Consider the following 7,578-nt stretch of genomic DNA (forward strand, 5'->3'; position numbering starts at 1 on the left):
CGAAATAATAATAGATATCTGAAATAAATAAACTATAATTCAAATAATTACAACTCCCAAAATACGGTAGAAATAAGTCACAAGCTTCTAAGAATTTATTTTCTATGTCTCTATACATCATAGTCTAAAGCAAATAAGGAAGACAACATAGTAAGATAGAAGGGGACTCCGAAGTCTGCGGATGCTGGCAGATATACCTCGAAGTCTTCTCGTACAGCTAGTTTACTGATGTCTGGTCTGATAAGATGTACCTGGATCTGCACAAAAATATATGCAGAAGCGTAGTATGAGTACACCATAACGGTACCCAGTAAGTGTCAAGTCTAACCTCGGTAGAGTAGAGACGAGGTCAGGTCAGGCCCTACTGAAAAATAAATAATAACATGGTAAAATGTTTAACAATATAATAAGATAAAATGACAATTGAAATGAATCAAGTAGTATGTCACCATTTAATTACACCAAATAATGGCAATTAATACCTCGTGGAAGCAAAACAGAATTCTTTTCAACTTTAAAAAAATCACAAGAGTCCATAAATCAATATCCACAGGGGCACTCCGGAGGTACCGCCTCGTAGTCCCAAATCATAAATAAATTCACAACATCTCATTTCCTTACATCACCGCGGGAGCCTTCACAATTTATTTTAAAGAAAATATTTTTTCCGAAATAGCAACCGGCATTTTAGCCATCCTTATCACACCGCATTACTTCTAGTAGTTTCCCTACTAGCCACGCGTATCAAGCCACCCTTATCTCACCGCATGCGTTTCAACACCCAGGCCTTATACCACCGCATGCGTATCAATATCACAATATATCACAATTTGCACCTCAAGTGCCCAAATAATTCAACTTGCCAAAATAAATCAACAATAATATTTTTTTCACAATAAAGAGCTCACGGCTCCATCACAATGAGTACGAAAATCTCACAAAATATTCAACAAACATAATATTTCACAAATTTAACACCTTGTCTAAATATCAAATTTTTAAATGTAAAATTCTTCTTCTTTTTTTAATAATATTTAAATTTAAGAAATTCCACCTTCAAATAATGCACAAATTAAAAGAAATCAAATTTCAGCTAAACAGGTAAAATAATTAGTAGAAAAAGGTCAAGCAAATTTAAAGTATAGATATTTAAAACAATGATGAAGAATATAACAAGTTAAAATTATTTAATTAATATGCAACAGCGATCTACACAATTTCAAGACAAAATCTTTCACATTTAGCCCGTGTACACACTCGTCACCTCGTGTACACGACTTTCAACACATTTTAATTTATCACTTCAATAACAATCCTAGGGAAAATTTCTCCCATACAAGGTTAGACAAGTCGCTTACCTCGACTTGCTCCAATTTAACCAAGTAGTATGCTTTTTCCTCGATTTTCTGACTCTGATCGACTCGTATCTAGTCATAATTAATTCGATACAGTCAACAAAAATTATAGAATCAATTTCATAAGAAAATAATACATTTTTAAATAAAATCCAAAATTAACCACGTCTCGGAATCCGACGAAAATTACGAAATATGAACGCCCATTCAACCACGAGTCTAACCATACCAAAATGACCAAATTCCGATAACAATTCGACCCTCAAATCCTCAAATCTATCCAAGAGAGTTTTCAAACTTTTTCAACTTAAATCACCAATTATCTGATAAAAATAGTGATGGATTTGGGTAATCTAACCAAAATTGAGTTAAGAACACTTACCCCGATATTTTCTCTGAAAATCTCCCAAAACTCGCCTCAATCCGAGCTCCAAATCGTTAAAAATGGAAAATGAGATGAAGTCCCATTTTTAGAACTTAAACATTCTGCATAGGCTTTTACTCATCGCGATCGCCAACATCCACACGCGATCGCGAAGCACAAATTACCACAGCCCAAATTAACTCTACACGATCGCGTATATCCTCACGCGATCGCAAAGCACAGAGTTCCCAGCTCTACGCGATCGCATAGAGCAAATGTGTGACCTCTACTCCTGCTCCGTTACTCTACGCGAACGCGACCGTCTTCACGCGTTCGTGAGTCACAAGTCTCAAAGCTATGCGATCGCATCCCGCTTCACGCGATCGCGAAGCACAAAACTTAGCAGCCCTCAATTAACCTTATGCGATCGCAAATAATGGCACGCGATCGCGATGCACAGACTAGCCTAACATACGCGATCGCGGTTGACCTCACGCGATCGTGAAGAACAAAATTAACACTGCCTCAACTAAGCCTACGCGATCGCGTCCCAATCTTTGCGATCGCGAAGATGGTTTAAAATACCAGAAATCAGCAGCTACCAACAATGCAAAAATGAAGGGAAATACTCTGAATACCATCTGAAACACGTTCGAGCCCCTCGGGACCTCAACCAAATATACCAACAAGTCCTATAATATCACACAGACTTAGTCGAGTCTTCAAATCACATCCAACAACATTAAAAACATGAATCACACATAGATTCAAGCCTAATGAACTTTGAAACTTTCAATTTCTACAAATGATACCGGAACCTATCAAATCAAGTCCGATTGACCTCAAATTTTACACGCAAGTCATAAATGACATAACGAAGTTATGAAAAAATTTTGAAACTGGAATCCGACCCCGATATCAAAAAGTCAACTTCCCGGTCAAACTTCCAAACTTAAATTCCTATTTTAGCCATTTCAAGCCTAATTTAACTACGGACTTCCAAATAAAATTTTGAACACGCTCCTAAGTCCAAAATCACCATATGGAGCTATTGGAATCATCAAAATTCTATTCCGGTATCATTTTCTCAAAATGTTGACCGAAGTCAAACTTAACATTTTAATGCCAACTTAAGGAACCAAGTGTTCCGATTTCAACCTGAACACTTTCAAATCCCGAACCAACCATCCCCGCAAGTCATAAATTTATAAAAGCACATACAGAGAGTTTTATTTAGGGAAACGGGATTCTAAAAGTAAAAAATGACCGGTTGGGTCATTACATAGTAGAGGTAGGATTTGATTTGCTTAGCCAGCTTAACACTAGTGAGTGGGTAATAGTTTGAAACATCGAATGCATGTTATAACCCAAAGAGTTTAAGTTAAACCCGAAGTACAGTGCTAGTGGAAGAAAAAAAAATCAGCTAGGCTGTGAGAAAGAAAATTACAAAAGAATAGCCTTTAAGAGTTATCAAAAAGGGGTCTTCCTAAGATTAACAGTGTGAGCAGATTTAAATCATTAATATTGTGTATGATAGTTGTGAATACATTAGATTTCCGTTTATGTAAGTAATTTAGTTTTTCCTAGTAAGAAAGATTGCTTAGAAGTACGTCGGAAAATGAGTCGTCATTGATAAAGTGCAAGGAATTGGAGAAGATAAGAAAAATTGTTCGGATCCCAACAAAAGAGAAGGATCCGCAAGTATAAGACCTTAACCTTTGGTCTAAGGGGGAGATGTGAAAACCGTCAGTAAGTCCAAATAGAGATTTGAAACTCGCATAGTTAGCATGAGATATAAAAAAAATATAAAATCATGCCTAGTTATGTATCACGAGGGTAGTGTCATTGCACGAGACTCTAATCTTCGGAGTATTGGTCAAAGAGTTAGCTCGCAACAATACTATAAGTGTTTTCAGGAAGTACCTTAAAAAGATAATCAAGTATGGGAAGTATAGCTCATGATTGAGGCAGACAAGAGAACTGTGGTGAAAGAAGTTCACCGCTTAGCCAAGCTAGGAGTTTGACTTTCAGATTCCAAAGATGGTGGAGTTGTTGTCCAGAACAGGACTTGTTCCTCCTTAGTAGAAAAAGTGAAAGAGAAATAGATTGATGATATCTACTGGTTGCAGCTGAAAGAGGGGATTCACATGCATAACACGATGGTTTTTGAACAAGGGGGCGATGATGGTACTTTGAGGTACCAAGAAGACTATGCGTTCCAGACATAGATGGGCTCAAAGAGCGGATTATGTCTCAAACCCAGAATTTTAGGTATTCTATTTAATCAAGTCCCACAAAGATGTATCATGGTCTTAAGGAGATTTATTGGTGGAACGACATAAAATAGAAAGTCACAGAATTTGTGGCCAAGTATCCGAACTTTTAGCAAATAAAAGTCGAGCAGCAGAAAGCCAAGTGTTTTACCACAGTTTACACATATTCTTGAGTGGAGTTGGTAAATATGAAATTTATAACAGGACTGACTCGCTTATTTTGGGAGCATGATTTGATTGGATGATTGTAGATCGACTTACCAAGTCAGCACACTTCTTGCCTGTAAAGACCACAAATTCAGCAGAAGATTATGCCAAGTTATATATCCAAGAAATTGTCAAAGTGCATGGGACTCCGTTATCCATCATTTTATATCGCGGTGCTCGGTTTACAATGAACTTTTAGAAGACCTTTCAGAAATAATTAGACACAAGAGTAAACCTCAGTATAGTTTTTCATCCTTAGAAAGATGGCCAGGCAGAGCGCACTATTCAGACACTTGAGGATATGTCCTTAATTTTAAAGATAATTGGGATGATCACATATCTCTCATTGAGTTTTCTTATAATAACAGCTACCATTCTAGCATCAAGATGGCACCATAAAAAGCTATGTGTGGGCGAAGGTGCAAATCATCAATTGGTTGGTTCGAAGTTGGCAAAGAAGATTTATTGGGACCAGGTTTGGTCTATCAGGCTATGGAGAAAGTTAATTTGATTCAAGAGTGTTTGAATACGGCTTAGAGCCTCCAAAAGTCCTATTCGGATGTGCGACATAGAGACCTAGTGTTTCAAGTTGATGATTGGGTGTTTCTAAAAGTTTCACCTATGAAAGGTGTTATAAGATTTGGGAAGAAAGGAAAGCTCAATCCCTGATACATCTGTCGTATATGATCCTACAAAAGATTAGACAAATAGCTTATAAGTTGGATTTGCCACCAGAATTAGCGATTGTACACCCATTACTTCACGTGTCATGTTATGACATTCACGTTTCTAGATACTCATATCATTTCAGCACTCATATACTCATGTCAGTTCAATACACAGATACTCATGTCAGTCCAGTACTCATACATTCATGCCATCTTAGTACTCAAATATTGATGTCAGTTCAGTACTCAAATATTCGTGCCAATTCAATATTCATATATCCATGTTAGTTCAGTATTCACGTATCTATGGAAGACCAGTATTCGCGTATATGTTTCATGTTATGCGCATTATAATGCCCTGTGAGGCTTGTGATATGCTATGATAGTTGGAGGGTGTTTCGGAGAAATGTTAAAGGTAACTAACCTTTTCATTTGGAGCTTATATTATAATCTCTATGTCTAACAGTATTCAGTCGGCTCAATATTCCGTCAATGCAATAGTCATTCAGTTCAGTATCTCAGCAGTTGAGTAATCATGTATTCATTCAGTTTAGTATGCAAATGTTCATGAAATTTCATGTTTCCACCAGAGCTGTTTAAGGTTCAGAGTTAGCCGAAGTTATAGTCAGGACAATCATTCGAGGATGAATGATCCCAAGGGGCAGATAATGTAACACTTCTTAAATTCAGACTAGGTGTGGACATGTTAAATGAGTATTAAAGTGACATCTTAGACATATAAAGTCCTATCGGAATGAGTATGGGTGAAAACAGTTGTTTTGGAATCAAGACATAGAGTAAGGTACATAAGATTCGATAAAATTTACTAAGTTTATGGAAGGTCTATCTTCTAGATGGATTTCGTAAACATCTGTTAGGAATTGGAGAAAACTCAAAATATAAAATTTTAGCTCTTTGAAATAGATTTCCAACAATATATTGAGGAGACCGAAAGGATTTCTGAGCAAACTGTTATGTGCATTTTACCGAACAATGCGCAACATGCGTGCCCAGGTGCGCACCCAGATGGTCCCGTGCGCGGCCATGCACTTGTGGCAGTGCTACTTCCCTGATGCGTGTCCAGGTGCGCGGTTGGGCCTTCATGTGCGCGGGAGCGCACCCGGGGGTCATTTTTAAAGCCCTACTTCGTCCCCCACACCCCAAAACACAAAAACTTGCTATAGAAAGGGAAGCTCTCAAGAACCTAACTCCTCAAAAGTCCCTCCACCATCCAAGGTAAGTTTTAATGGTGATTCTAAGTTAATTTCAATTTTTCAACACCTTATTGAGATGGGTAAATCCTCTAGATCATTAGATATTTGATTGGGACATCATGGTTGAGAAAAGAAACCCTAGAACTCGAATTCAAGAGGATCGAACTTCAAAAAGGTAATATCTTCCACCTCTACTTGATTATAGTATTGGATTAATGATTATAGACTCTAGTTCATGATATATGAGTTGATGGGTTTGATAGAAAAGCATGAACGGTTATAGGTTTGGGTTGTTGATTGTTGATTATTGGTTAAGGGTGTTGTTTATCTTATGGGTGGTGAAGAATAGTATTGATTATAATAATTTGAGATTTTAGTATTATCTAGGAGCAAAAGAATGGGTTGTTGGGTATAGAAATACCATTAATAAGGACTATGAAGCTTTATGCCTACCAAGTTTTTGATAAAAGGCCTAAGTGGCCAAAACATGAGTATTATTGCTAATATGGAATCCCTTTGACTTGTATTGATATAGATTAAAGTTGAAAGGGTTGACGAATATTATATTACGCTCAAGAGCAGGAAGTTAAGGTATGTGAGTCTAACTCTCTATGTTTGGGAATGTTAATAATTCTCCCTACACTACGTTTCTTTTACGATGTTACTAATTGCCTCAGAAGTATAGTTAAGCCTAGTTCCTTGAATAGTTGCAGAACTTTTATTATCTAGCTCCATAAATCATTCATGACTTTCATTCTGAACATTGTGAGCTCAGTGCGTAATCAATATAGACCTGGGTTTGATGCGCATGAGTCTCAGTCTAGATTACTCAACATGTCATAAACATTTGAAGTTTCAGTTTTCATAATCAGTTGAAGAATACATGTCTCAGTCTAGTCCTATTCAGTATTCCAGTATCATGTAACTCAATATGATTCAGTATTTCAGATCACATATTGCAGTATGATTCTCAGTTCCTAAATTTAAATATCTGAATGTTGAACACATGTATTTGGGCCCGAGGTCATAGTTTATATGATTTATGCATATTTGGGCCTAAGGCCGTAGTTTACACTTTATGCATGTTTAGACCCGAGGCCATAGCTATGTATATGTATACTTGGGCTTGAGGTCGTAGCTTGTGCACATATATATTGGCCACAGGCCGTAGTTTATTGAGATAAACAGGTTGTTTATCATTCAGAAGAGGGAGTATTCATATTCTTACTTCCTTTGTTCAGTTATCAGTTATCATTTATCATTTATCATTTCAGTTATCAGTTATCAGTTATCATTTCAGTTATCAGTTATCAATTCAGTTTCAGTTTTTGCAGTTATCATTTCAGTTATCAATTATCAGTTCTCTATTATCAGCTCAGTTTCAGTTTCAGTTTCAGCATTTACAGTTCTTTCTTTCAATGCTTTACATACCAGTGCAATTCAAATGTACTGACGCCCCTTTTGCCCGGGGCCTGCATCTCACGATGAAGGTAATGA

This window comes from Nicotiana tabacum, chromosome 4 (genome assembly GCF_000715075.1).
Source record: "Nicotiana tabacum cultivar K326 chromosome 4, ASM71507v2, whole genome shotgun sequence".
Classification (NCBI taxonomy): domain Eukaryota; kingdom Viridiplantae; phylum Streptophyta; class Magnoliopsida; order Solanales; family Solanaceae; genus Nicotiana; species Nicotiana tabacum.